Source organism: Glycine soja, chromosome 3, assembly GCF_004193775.1.
Source record: "Glycine soja cultivar W05 chromosome 3, ASM419377v2, whole genome shotgun sequence".
Taxonomy (NCBI): domain Eukaryota; kingdom Viridiplantae; phylum Streptophyta; class Magnoliopsida; order Fabales; family Fabaceae; genus Glycine; species Glycine soja.
In genome coordinates, this window is record NC_041004.1 from 2014482 (window position 1) to 2022075 (window position 7594).

The 7594-nt window shown below is 27.7% G+C and overlaps 1 long non-coding RNA gene across 1 annotated transcript; it reads right to left on the reverse strand.

Annotated features, from left to right (window-relative positions):
* Positions 1-792: 792 nt before the first annotated feature.
* On the reverse strand, positions 793-2153 carry LOC114405366. The gene is made up of 2 exons (XR_003665184.1): positions 1678-2153; positions 793-1162 (listed from the first exon to the last, which is right to left on the reverse strand). It is a non-coding gene; the product is annotated as an uncharacterized LOC114405366 (long non-coding RNA).
* Positions 2154-7594: the final 5441 nt, after the last annotated feature.

A 7594-nucleotide genomic window follows, 5' to 3' on the forward strand; every position in this document is an offset into this window, starting at 1 on the left:
AGACAAGTTTTTTTTTTTTATTTCCTTATTGTTATATGAATCATTTGGTATGTCAAACTAAAAGCGTATTTTTCTTTCCTATTATGACTAAATTGAAAATGTGTCTACGTTTTTCCTATTACAAAAATGAGATATGTATATAGAGAAAATATAGACTAAAGTCATATTTATATAAGAGGAAGATCGAGATCCGTTATTATTCATTTCTCTAGGCATTTTGAAACTAGAGAACTAGAGTTTGAAAATTGGAGTGAGGACAAAAATATAAGCATGTTATTAAGATTTAATTTATGATCATATTTCTAAATCAATTAATTATACTAAAAATCAATGTAGAAAATTACTTTCTGTATCAGTTCTTAATATAATTAATCTAAAAAGTTGTCAACAATTTCAAAACCTGAAAAAAACATCAACATTCTAGAACAATTATACAAAAGTTGATTAAAGGATTATTTTCTAGATTGATTCTTTGTACAATTAATCTAGAAAGTTGTGTCAAAATTTGGAAAAAAAATCACATTATAGATGGGCAGTCTAAAAAGTATTTTCTAAATCGGTACGTTCTTAATACAATTAATATAAAAAGTGTTTCTAGATCGATTTGAAACAACCTATATAGAATATTTATTACAATAAAAACTTAATTTTAGTTTTTAAAGTTTTCTTTTTATTTGGTTTCAGTCTTATATATATATATATATATTAATTGCTGTTGTCAAATAACAACACTTATGGAACGAAATCACTAGTCTCACCTTCTGTCCCACAAATCAAAATATGACACGTAAATTAAAAAAATTATATTTCAAATTCCCACGTTTTAACATTGTTATTGTGCCATAAGTAAAAAATAATAAAAAAAAAAACAACGTGGTTTCTGTATCTCCCCTTTGGCTCCCTTCTCCAATAACCTCTCTAATTCTCTTCTCCTATCGTCGCCGCGGATTCAAACTATGTCTCCTTTCTCTCATCTCTTGATGGTGAGAAACACAATCTAGTCAATGTGATCTATTATGATGTTATGCCAAGACTTAACATGGCATTAGATGATTGGTGGAACAAGGATTTTTTTGAATAGCCTACGTAAAATTCCTATGTTATAAGTGTTTTCTTTTGTACTAGTCCACACCAACTTTACCAGCTAAGCATTGATGTGTACCTGTGTTCAAGCAGCAACAAAAAAAAAATAAAAAAAATCAAATGTATGGTGAGCAAATTTTAACTAATTAACAAATTAAAATTTTCTGAATGGTAAAAGTGCAACAATTAACGGCTCATCTTGTGAGCAGCAAAACGTGCAAGGGCCCTTTGTTCTTGTCACCAACATATAATTGGAAGATTGGTGGGACAATAAGAAAAAAGGTGGAGTTAATTGCTCCAAATGAAAAGGAAAACTCTTACTGTGTATTTAGTTTAGAAGATAAAAATAAATAAAATAAAAATGAAATATTTTTTTTAATTAAAGTAGAATATAAAAAATATGAATCTCATTAAAAACATACAAAATTTCTCTCATTTATTACTTTCAGCATGATTATTTTGCAAGGGGTTACACGGTGTGTAAGCAATTGGAACCATTAGATTTCTTAAAATTTTAATAAATGACTGATTTTATTTTATTTTTACTTTCTCCTCTTTCTTTTTTTGTTTTTCTTTCTTTCGTTACTAATTTACCTTTCTTCCTTTGGTACCTTCTCTATCATTTTCCCTTTCTCTTTCTGCGACACTAGCATCCCCGCGTGGAGGAACCACCGCACCGCCGCAACACTGCGACGATGACCCACCAAGCGGCGTCGACCCACCGCACGACATCAATGAACCACCGCTCCACCGCCACATGAGCTAACGACAACGACACCACTGCAACCACTAACGACATTGAATGAAGACACCGACGACAACATCAAAGTGCAGCGACTCTTCCTTCCATGGCAACAACGAGTACACCATTTTTTAGATATGGAAAAAACAACAAAACCCATTTCTCAAATCTAGAACAAAACGCAACCATCTCAAACAACCAGCTCCGATGCTGCAACTACAAGGAGGAAGATAAAGAGCATGAAGAAATGGGTCGCACCTTCGACGACAATGCGGCGGACATCGTCGATTTCTTGCAGTGAAGGTGAGACGGACGATGGGTCATTAACATCATGAGTGAAGCTGAGACGGGTGGTGCGTCCAAGTTCACATAAAATCAAAATTAAGATATAATATACAAGTGAAAAATAACTCTTTTAATTTAAATTTATTTTTCCTAAGAGGTGGAATGGAAAAATTCGGTTGAAGTATAATAGTCATATTATATGTCTTATAATAGTTCGTATTCTTTTATATCTGGAGTCAATATCTATTCATAATTATTACTTTTACATCAAAAAAATTTGACCCAATACTTTATTTTTGTCATAGTTGATTTTTACATTAAAAATATATTGATTTTTTTTTCTGACAATCAAATAGATGGAGTTAAATGTAAACTCAAATAAAAAAGAAAAAGAGGAATAGTAAATAAAGAAAGTGGGAATGAAAAAGCATAAAACAAAAAGAAAAAATAAAACAATATATCAAACATGATTAAAATTTAAAAACATCATTAAGAATGTGTTTGATTTATATATTTATTTTTTTTTTCATTTTCAAAAGATTAGAATTCTGAAAACATGTTTAGTTTGACTTCTTGTTTTCTGATTTCAAAAAATAAAAACATTAAAAATGCGTCTTCAAAAGAAAATGTATTTTTAGATTTGTTTAAAATTACATTTCTTACCACCGTGTTTTCATTTTACCCAAAATAAGATTTCTGATTTTAACTGAAAATGAGATTTTATTGTTTCTAGTTTTTGATTTGTTTGAGAAAATATTTTCACTAAAAATATTTTAAAAAATTCAATCATACACATTTGCATCATCATTTTTTATTTCCACTAAAAATAAAAATAAAAAACAATCAAACCTTGGAGAGGATGAAAGTGGCTTAGAGTTGCCCTAAGATGATTTAATTCTTTGGTTTCCCAGCCGCTAGAGGTGCTACTAGGATAGACAGCTCGTACTTGGCAAGTCTTGTGCTGCTGGTACGGACCACTTTGACATCTTTTATTATGTTTTTTCTTACAATGTTTTCTTCTATATTCTAACCCTATCAATTTCTGAAATCTTATCTCTCGGTGCGTTTGATTCTTGCTTTGCGCGTACAGATTCAGTATATCCTTAAAGATTTACCTGTGTTTGAACTTGAAACTCAGAGAGCTCTCAAGTGTCAAATAAGCTCACTTCCAAATATTTTGACTACTATCTCCTCTAAAATAAAATATATTGACTATCTTTTATAAATTTAATTAACCATATTAAGATGGTTAGTAAACAGTTTATTATATTTGATTATGTTATAATTTATAAATTACTTTAACTATAACTCATAATTTTTTTAACTATTAATCATATCTAAATATTTTTTGAGCTAATGACAATCATACACCGCAATCAAGATTAATTTTAAAAAACTCTCATAATCTTTGACATAGGACAAGAAAAAATTATAACATTTTTTTTCTTTCATCAATATTCTTAATGTATTTTCTTTAATCCTCTTTGTCTTAATTATCTTTATATTACACTCTTTTTCTATTCTCTCTCCTCTGATCTTCAAAATTTATAGAATTGTTTTTCTATATAAGACAATTTATTTTAATGATTAATTACACATTTACACTATTTATTTTAATTTTAATAAGCAGAAAAGCTCCAAAACATAATTACCTAAAAATATATTTTTATCTAAAATTTAAAATTCATATGAAAAGTCATATAAATATTTCCTCATGTCATTTCATATTTATTATCTATTTTCACAACTAATTCCATAAACTAGCCTATAACCTTCTAGCTAGAAACTTATGGAGTATAAACCACTTTACAAAATTAGAATTATTTTATAAAAATAGTCGTTATAATAGATAAATGTGAGGCAACTTATGGGTGTGGATAGGGTAACAAAACCGACCCAATAATAAGTGAGATCTAAAAGAAATTTTTAAAAAAATCCTTTAAATATGTTTAGTCTTTTTGTTAATATATGTATTTTTTTTTATCAATGTAGGATGTCTTTTTAACTTTATAAATACTAATAACAAGTATTTTATATTGGTGGACTTAAAACGTAATATTTAGTTGTTTTATTCTTAGAACGATTATGTAACTATATATATCCACATTTTTATTAAAAAAATATTAATACTAGGCACCGAGTGAAACTAAGCATCGGTGAAACTTGAAACTTGACACAAGATGAGTCAAACTAAGCTCCTGACTAAACTTGAAACTTGAAACTTAGACACTAAAGACCAGTCAAACTAAGCTCCTGACTAAACTTGAAACTTGACACTGAAGACCAGTCAAACTAAGTTCCTGACTAAACTTGGCACAAAACACTGAGCCAAATTAAACACCCAACCAAATTTGCACACCGGACATCGGGCCAATACTTGCTTAAGTACAGTAGTAATTTAATTATATATATATAAAAGTAAGGATACAAACATAAATGTTTTTTTTTTTTAATTTATAAGAATCAAAGAAGATATGTATCAATAAACAATTCATTAAATTAAGTAGTAATATATGTATCATGACTATTTTTTGCGGCAATACATTAGATCCATTAACCATTGTCATCCTTAAATACAGTAATATATATACTTGTTTTTATATTTAACTGGTTTTCTTCTGTATATTATACATAATTTAAAAATTATTTCAACCAAACGATTTCATAATCTTTAAATAACATTTGGCCTCTCTCCTTTAAAAGCTTCTCTTACGTGATGTCCACTTACCTCGTGATTTTAAATCAAATCGTATCTTCTGTTTTATTTTGCCTTTTCCATGTAATTAATTCTAAAATTAAATACCTAATTACAACGTGTGGAGGTCTTCTATGTATTATAAGTGGCCAGGATTGACATACATCAAGTAACCATTAAGATAACGAGTTCAGGACATGTCAATCAGCCTTTTCTTATTACCTTTTAAGGCTCGTTTGAGGATGTTTACAATTCAGAAAGTAATTGCTTTTTAATAGTATTTTTCATAAACGTACTGATACTTTTTTTTACCTTTTTCGGTAAAAAAACAGTTACCCTAAATTAAAGCTAATTATATATAATTTTAAAATGAAGCAATGCATGTTTGATTTAGCCTTTGAAATATTGACAGCATATTCCAACGTAAATCTAATGAATAAAAATAAAAATCATAAATTGTTAAATAAAATTATTTTTATCTCAAAATGTAATTTTACAACTGATTCTCAATCATACTCTTATATACAAATTTTACATGGTTTTGCTAACAAAGCATTTTTTTTATATATATTAGACGACTAATTAATAAGCATACTTAAAAGATTGAGATATCTATTAACTAAGTTGATTTTGTTGTTTCAAAAAATGTATAATGCCATTTTACGTACAGTGGGCAAAAAAAAAAAAACTATTACCTCCACGAAACAAATTATGTTGCATGGTACATTCTTGTGATAGAAAAAAAAAAAATAATGCTAACTTTACTGAGACATAAATCTTGTCATGTTCGACAACTTTTTTTCTTGCATTATAATAGAGAGAATGACAGCTTGAGCCTAGAAACTGGGACCAGTGCGATAGCTGTGTTTCTGAATCACTTTTTCCACGTAAAGAATAGCCATGAGTTTTCTTTATCCAAAGTTTGGCTGCAAATGCATGCATTGCTAACTTTTTCTGGTCGACATGTCATCATCGATCATATCATCATATCTCAGCTTGAAGGGTCGGTCCAATAAGAAATAAGATCTAAAACAAAAATAAAGTGTTCAGAGTTTCCTATCGAGTAATTAACGAACATGATAAGTATTTATACAATTGAATAAGTCATTCCCTTATGAATTGATTTTTAAGGGAATTTTTTGGATGTCTTAGCTACACTTCAATATGGTATCTGGTTTGAGGGGGCGTGTTGAGAGTCTCACATCGGGTGGTTAAGAAACATGATAAGTGCTTATATAACTTGATAGATCACTTTCTTATGAACACGTTTTTAAAGAAATTTTTAGAATGTTTTTAGTGCACTTTAACATAGAGAGTTTTTTTTTAAAATAATGTGTGAATTTTTTAGTCAAACATTGATAGATCTAGAATTTAGATTTTAATTGTTTTTATCTTTTTCTTGATGCTACCAAGTTATTCATGTTGCAACGCCACTTATTATTGAACAAGCATAAATTCAGTGGCTAGAGCACAAGGTTGGGATAGATGATTATGGCATATATAATGAAATAACTTTGTCTATAAGGTCCGAAACTCCGAATATGCTGCTTCTTCATGTTGGGATTATTTAGGCCGAAAATAAGACAAATGTATAATCAACCGATATCGTGAAAAAGGAAATGATGTCGATTTTTTCGTTTTCATCACTTTTTCTGCATCTTAATCCAGCAGTTTTTCTTCTGTGCAAAATCGTTTGTAAGTTTTCCATATAAGAAATAACACTATGAATGTCAATATCAAAATGGAAAATTAATGATGGATATAAATCCAAATTCTAATGGACACATGAGAGAGATAAAGAGAGAAGAAAAAAATATAAATATAATAAGTTATATGATACTAGTTATTGTGTATCCAAATTGGAGTGTAAAATTGATATAAAACTTTTTTTTCTTCTCAAAAACAAACTCAATTACATATAGTAAATTAAGCAGAAAAGTGATTAATGAAAAATATCAAGCAATAGAGTTGTTTTAATTAATGAATGTTTTTAAGCTTGGTCATTGAATTAGTCAAAACATTGATTCAATGTTCATTGATTTAAATATATAATTGAAGTAGTTGAATCGGTTTTCGTAATATATATTAATAATTAAATAATGCGATAAATAATATTAAATAAATATAATACCATAATTCTATAACACTATAAAATAAAATAAAATAAAATGTTATTTCTTAGATTCTTAACCTTTAAAGTACACATGATTAAAAATCTAAACCAAATATATCACACTACTTTTAGATTTTAACAAAATTTGAGAATTTTTATTAACAATAACAAATTTACATTTAGAATAAAAAAATAACAAATATATATATATATATATATATATATATATATATATATATATATATATAAATTTATAAGTATAAAAAATTGAATATAAATGAGTAAATTATATACATGTTTTATAAGAAAAATAATTGATAAAATAATTTATACCTATTTGTAATTCTTATTAAATGTGTATTTTTATTTATCTTTAAAATAATATTGGTTTTATATCGATTTGATCGATTCTGGCCGACTCTGAAATGTTCTTATTTTAAAGTGATTTAGAAATTTACTCAAGCTATATATATGATATCACTCTAGGATACAAACAGAGTCACAATCACCATGCTTTCTTCATATACATTTCTTTGATAGAAAAACCACCCTCCTTCTTCTAGGGTATGTAGATGACATGATCATTGTAGATGATGATTAGAAAAAGACACTAACTCTGAAAGAAATGTTGACAACCTAATTTGAATTGAAAGATTTGGGAAAAATGAAGTATTTC